A 7,487-nucleotide genomic window follows, 5' to 3' on the forward strand; every position below is an offset into this window, starting at 1 on the left:
ACAGTGCATATTTTTGATCTTGTTGTTTATGAATGTTAAAGTTGTTGGCTCTTGAAAGAATGATGAACAAAGAGAAATGTTGTTGATAATCTAAAAAATCATGAAATTAATTCTTGAAGCAAGAAAAAGCAGTGAAAAAAAGAGAAAAAGAAAAAATGGCAAAAAAAAGAGAGAAAAGAAAAAGAAAAAGCAAGCAGAAAAAGCCAATAGACCTTTAAACTAAAAGGCAAGGGTAAAAAGGATCCAAGGCTTTGAGCATTAATGGATAGGAGAGCCCAAGGAAATAAAATCTAAGTCTAAGCGGCTAAATCAAGCTGTCCCTAACCATGTGCTTGTGGCATGCAGGTCCAAGTGAAAAACTTGAGACTGAGTGGTTAAAGTCTTGATCCAAAGCAAAATAGTGTGCTTAAGAACTCTGGACACCTCTAACTGGGGACTTTAGCAAAGCTGAGTCACAATCTAAAAAAGGTTCACCCAGTTATATGTCTGTAGCATTTATGTATCCGGTGGTAATACTGGAAAACAAAGTGCTTAGGGTCACGGCCAAGACTCATAAAGTAGCTGTGTTCAAGAATCAACGCACTGAACAAGGAGAATCAATAACACTATCTAAAATTCTGAGTTCCTATAGATGCCACTCATTCTGAATTTCAAAGGAGAAAGTGAGATGCCAAAATTGTTCAGAAGCAAAAAGCTACAAGCACCGCTCATCTAATTAGGACTAAGTTTCATTGATACTGTGGGATTCATTGTATATTCTCTTCTTTTTATCCTATTTTGTTTTCAGTTGCTTGGGGACAAGCAACAATCTTCTACTGAGAACCCTTTCGAGAATGATGTTCTCACCCCTCCCCTACATTTTTCCCCTTTCAGGATATGGATGCAGAAGTCACGAAGAGCTTATCTAGTTGTTGTCATGATGTTTTGTATTGCTTTAGTTATTGTTTATTGTTCCCTCGCCTTTATCCTTATGCATTCTGTAAGAGGGATATGAATCGTATTGTTTGATGCTTGTAAAACTATAAAGTATTTTGGAGTGGTATTGCAGTTTAAAGTTTTAAACAGGCTCATATTTTAATATTAAATAGTATAAGAGTCGTCGTAATGTTTGAGCTATCAGAGTCGCGCAGCGGAAGCATGAGCTTTGGTAGTTAGGGTGTTACAAATTAGATTTAGTATTCCCTTATTACAGTTGCCTATTTGTGGATTAGTGAGAACCTAGGATGAATATTTGACACTTTTACCATAATGGAAACCCATGGGTCGGGGGTTCTCATTAAGTATATGTCTCTTGTTTTTCAGATGTAGGTTTTGGAGCTCAACAGTGAGCTGGGATTCATCTGAAAGATGGAAAAGATTGATAAACCTTATTTTTAGGGTTTATCTTGTGTTGAATTTAGAGGGTTTTGTCAACTTGTCTCCCATTTATTCACTAAAATAGCATGATTTTGTAAATTCTCCTTTAATTGTGCTTAAGAGTGAAAACATGCTTTTTGGGTCTTAAAATAGCTAAATTTAATTAACCTTGATTCCATTAGATGCCTTTATATGTTTGTAAAGTGATTTCAGGTTTAGGAGGCAAAGATTGGATTGAGGGAATGAAGAAAAAGCATGTAGAAATGGAGAACTCATGAAGAAATGAGGGAATCACAAAGCTATCAATCCTGACCTCTTCGCACTTAATCGATCATAACTTGAGCTACAGAGGTTCAAATGAGGCGGTTTTAGTTGAGTTGGAAAGCTAACATCCGAGGCTTCAAAATGATATAAGATTTGCTATAGTTGCCTGGCGTTTAAAGACGTGTACGTGTGATGTACATGTACGCGTCGATGCTCGCACGTGACTCACTAAAGGCAACTTGTGGCCAGCGATTTCTGAAGCATTTTGGGCCCAATCCAACTCATTTATGATGCTATTTAACCCAAGGATTGAAGAGGGATGAGGCAATTAGTTAGATAGTTAGTTTTAGTTGAGTTTTATTAGGCTTTAGTTAGTTTCTAGAGAGAGAAGCTCTCTCTTCTCTCTAGAATTAGGATTAGAATTAGGTTTAATTCTTCTCTAGATCTAGGTTTAATTCATACTTTGATTTACTTTTCCTTTGCAATTTCTTGTTCCTCTACTTCTCCTCTCTCTAGTTTTGTACTTTACTCCTTGTAATTCTTTACTTTTATGTTGATGCACTCTTGTTTCTCTTATTTCTCTTTTAATGCAATATATGATTCATGTTCCTTTATTGTTGATTTGATTTTCTGCTTGTCAATTTCTTGCTATTAGTAATCGTAGATTTACTTTTCTTACAATTTTATCTTACTTTCCTTTTATGCCTTCCAAGTGTTTGATAAAATGCTTGGAAGGATGTTAGAGTAGAACTTTGTGTGCTTGGCTTGGGATGGTAATTTAGGAATTCTTGAGTTGCTAATGTCCAAGTGATTGACAGTTGGTAGCCATTGGCTCTAGCCTTCATTAATTCAATTAGTGAGTAGCTAGGACTTATGAACTTGGATTGATATAGCTTATTTGACTTTCTTTTACTTGTTAGAGGATGACTTAATGGGATTGATCCTTGCAATTATCATGTTATGGTTAGTGATAAGGATAGAGATCTTTGACCACCAAGCCTTGCCAAGACCTTTTTATCATTTGATCTTCATTACAATTTACTTTTCTTGCTTTTTATCTCAAAAACCCCAAAGATACTTCATAGCCAATAACAAGAACACTTTATTGTAATTCCTAGGGAGAACGACCCGATGTTTAAATGCTTTAGTTATTAGATTTATTAGGGGTTTGTACTTGTGACAAACAAATTTTTGTATGAAAGGATTATTGTTGGTTTAGAAACTATACTTGCAACGAGAATTCATTTGTGAAGTTCTATACCACACAAAAATCCGTTCATCAAAGATCCTTAGACTCTTGTTTTACTTTTACTTAGAATCTCTCCGTATTTATCTTGAAAAACTTATATGTGTGTATTTTGGAAAACTTGCCAATAGTGGCTTTGATGTATATTTTGAGAGAGATAGGAAATATTGTTGTCAAACTAATTTTTATTCTGTATTCTAGCCAGCCTAAATTTCGTAGATCACGACTAGTGACTATTTACTTATGTTATATACTTATATCTTGTCTTCATCTTATTCTCCTTTACTGCCTTATCTTTATATCGCTTTTCAGGTGTGCCTCATCATCTGTCTATCTAAATGTGAGTGTTCCGTTTTGCGATTTTATTTTACTCCTTTTCAGACTTCTCGTTTAATACTTTCTTTCAATTATATCTATATGTATTTATTATAATCCATCTTGAGAGTCGTACCACCTTATTATCATTGACTTAATTATATTTTTAGTTCTTATTTAAAATTTATTGTTCAAAATAGAAATATAAAATATTTTATTAAATCACTAAATGTTGACCTCCAATAAAAAAAATTAGTCTAACTCTCTTCCCTTTCTACAAGATCATATGTTATTGACTAAAAGTCTCCTCCCACTTATTTTTAACATCTTTTAGAGATTGAATCCCTCCTACAAATAGAGATGATTGTGATGTGTTTTAGACTACCAATTATCCATAACCTTATGCTATCAAATTAATTTTATTTTTTAATATTTTAAGTTATTTTAATCACAATTTGAGAGATATTATTGAATTTACTCATAAAACTCATATTGTGACCATAACTACTTCTAGAGAGATTACAAATCTTATTTCTACTCATACCACATTGCAAAACAAAGAGTTATGTAGTTTTTAGTTTTTAAAGTTGCATCTAGGTACATAACATAGAGTTTATCTTACACAATATTCAAAAACAAACCTAAGATAATTTCAATACTTGCTATATTCTAGAATCAAAACCTCAAAAGATAAAAATTGTAAAGTGTTTTCAAACATATGCATTATTTACACAATTATAATTGAATCCAATAGTAATCAACTTTAGTATGAGAAGACTTGGCGTAACAATATCTAACGATCTTAGATCATATTAGTTGATTTGAGTCATTATAAGACCTAAAAATGTGTTAAGAATATCTGATGTTCTTATTTAAATCAAGTTTTATTTGAGAAGGCTTGAGACAATCATATGTAACAGTTTTTAGATTAGAGATGATTTAATTTGATTCATCTCAGTATGAAAAAGTTTGAGAAAATAATATATTAACACTTAACGTAGTTGACGACTAAATGTAAGTAGTATTTCAGTCTAAACCAGTTTATATTTTTTCTGTATTTTTTGCTTTTCATAGCTCTTTTTTTTCTCTCAAAGTTAGACATTATTCATTTTATCATATAAAATAAATACACTACTATTTTAGTTTGGTTCATAATTGGACAATGATGTGCGGAAAACGATCCGACACAAAACTCACCGGCAAGTGCACCGGGTCGCATCAAGTAATAAAAACTCACGGGAGTGAGGTCGATCCCACAGGGATTGAAGGATTGAGCAATTTTGGTTTAGTGGTTGATTTAGTCAAGCGAATCAAGATTTGGTTGAGTGATTTGTGATTTGCAGAAATTAAATTGCATTGAAAGTAAAAGGAATGTGTAAATTGCATGAAATTAAAGAGGGCAAGAAATTAAAGTGCTGAATCTTAAAGAACAAGAAATTAAATGGTGAAAACTTAGAATGCAAGAAATGTAGATTGCGGAATTTTAAAGTGCAAGGAATGTAAATGGCTGGAATTGTAAAGGGGATTGGGGATTGGATTTGCAGAATTTAAACAAGAAAAATTAAATTGCATCAAACAGAAGAGAAAAAAGAGGGTTTGGGTTGAATCGGATCTGAAGCAAAACAAGTAAATGAACATGAAAAACAAAAACAGAATGTAAACTTTAGAATCAGATCTCAGGACCCAGAGACTAGAAAACCAAGTCTAGATCTCAATGCCTTCCTAGATCCAACAAGAACAATTGCAAGGGAAATGTAAATTGCAAAGAAAGTAGATGAAGAGCAATTAACCGAAACTGAAATTCAATTAAGCAGTAAATAAACAGAGAGATCCAAGGATGAGATTGAAACAGAATTTCTTCAATTCTCCAACCCAAGATCCAAGACAATTGTAATTGAAATTGAAAGCAATAAAACTAAGAGGAAGAGAAGTGAATTCTCCTTCCCCGAGACTAAGAAATTAAAGATCACTCAATACCAAAGGCTCTCTAAAAACTAAAAGGGAAAGCTCCCTATGAAAACTAAAAAGAAGAGCTCTCCGAAAACTTGAATTCTATCCTATTTATACACTTTCTTCAAATGATCTTCAAGCCTTGAGTTGGGCCTTTGCTCTTGGTGGAATTGGGTTGATAGAGGCCTTGGTTGATTGCTCTTGGAGTTTGGAGAGGAACCGAAGTGAACCAAGTGAACCGGGTTTGAATGTTGCAAAAGTTTGAGTAAAAGTTTGAGTAAAAGTTTGAGGCAAACTTTTACTCCAACTTTTCATATCAGCCTCCATGTTTTTGCTGATACCAACGTTGGTGCAAAAGTTAGTGGTCTAACTTTTGCTCCAACGTTGGCCTTCCTTAGTGCACTTATGGCGCCAACGTTAGCCCAAAAGTTAGAGGCTAACGTTGGCGCAAACTTTTGCTCCCCCTTTGTGATTTTCATGCGCCAACGTTAGCCCAAAAGTTAGAGGCTAACGTTGGCGCAAACTTTTGCTCCCCCTTTGTGATTTTCATGCGCCAACGTTAGCCCAAAAGTTAGAGGCTAACGTTGGCGCAAACTTTTGCTCCCCCTTTGTGATTTTCATGCGCCAACGTTAGCCTAAAAGTTAGGGGCTAACGTTGGCGCAAACTTTTGGTGCCCCGGGAGTGTTTTGCATGTGCCAACGTTAGCCCAAAAGTTAGGGGCTAACGTTGGGGCAAACTTTTCACCCAAAAGTTTGTGCAAAAGTTTGAGGCTAACTTTTGGTCCAGCTTTTTGCTTCCTGGTTCATTTTTACTTATTCCATTGTCCTCTCTTACTCTAGCCATTCCTTCTTGCTTCAACCTTTCTCCAAACTTTCTTCACCTATCATTAATCAACCAAACACATCAAAGCTATGCTCAAAATCATGAGATATTCATTCTTTCACAATATGTAACAAATATAGCATAAAACCTCATGAAATTGCATTAATTCATTGATCTAGCCATAAACTTGATAGCTACGATTTTAGGAAATTGCACAATCGGCAAAAATTCCTTCCGGCAAGTGCACCGGTTATCGTCAAGTAAAAACTCACAATAGAGTGAGGTCGAATCCCACAAGGATTGGTTGAGTGAGCAATTCGGATTAGAAGTTTGTTCTAGTTGAGCGGAATCAAGATTTAGATGAGAATTGCGGAATCTTAAATTGCATGAATTAAAGAGCGAGAAGTTAAAGTGCTGAAATTAAAAAGGGAATGGGGTGATTGCATGAATTGAAATTGCAGAATGTAAATAGAAAGGGATAGATCAGAGAGAGGGATTCATTGGGGTCAGGAGATATTGAAATCTCCGAATCAAAACATTTTCATCTCTTCCTCAACCAATGCATTCATTGAATCTTGCTTAGCAATCTTATATGATTGGATCCCAAGCCCTTGGCTCACCAATTCTCTCTAAAAACAAACAAATTCCCAATCCCTTGGTTTAAATGTTCATAAGAAGAGATGATGCTCGATCACTGATTATACCACACAGTTTCATGAACCACAATTTGGTAGGATTACATGTCACAATATCCATCCAAACCCCAATCCAATTCACTGTGAGAAAGCTTCTCTAGCATGAATCCTCCATTCCTTTCCCAAGGTTCCGAAGGATTCCAATTATGGGTAGTTTCTTTCCCAAGACAACTACCCAATGGAATTAGATCGAGAAGCTTTCTAACAAAATTCAAGAGAAAAGATTGAAGAAGAAAATAAAAACTATTATTGATTCATTGAATTACAATAGAGCTCCCTAACCCAATGAAAGGGGTTTAGTGATTCATAGCTCAGAATTCAATTACAGAAAAATTGATGAAAAATTCTCAAGTGTCCCCCGTGCTAACTAACTTCAATTCTATCCTATTTATACACTTTCTAAATTGAGCTTCTGTTGTGTTTCTTGGGCTTTGAGGCCTTTCCTTGATTCCCTTTTGCTTTAGGCTTATGGTCCATAATCATGATGAGGCTGTGATCTAATTCTGTAACATTCATTGAGAAAACTTAGTGATAAACAAGTAATGACACTTGAGCCAACTTAGTGATAATCAAGTAATGACACATGACTCAACAAATTGAAATTCCAGACTCATCAATTCTTTAGGCCCAATCCCATAAACCATGATATTCAATTGGGTTTCATACCATAATATGTTTAAGTTAATGTTTGTGCTCAAATGCTAACTTAAACTTCAATATATTTGGCCCAGAAACCCTTTCAAAAAGTGGCGTTTAAGTTGAAGTTTAAGTTTCAGTTTAAGGTTAAACGGAAACTTAAACGTGGAAATGGAAGAAAGCAACCCAGGAGTGTGAAATG

The sequence above is a fragment of the Arachis duranensis genome, chromosome 4 (assembly GCF_000817695.3).
Source record: "Arachis duranensis cultivar V14167 chromosome 4, aradu.V14167.gnm2.J7QH, whole genome shotgun sequence".
Lineage (NCBI taxonomy): Eukaryota > Viridiplantae > Streptophyta > Magnoliopsida > Fabales > Fabaceae > Arachis > Arachis duranensis.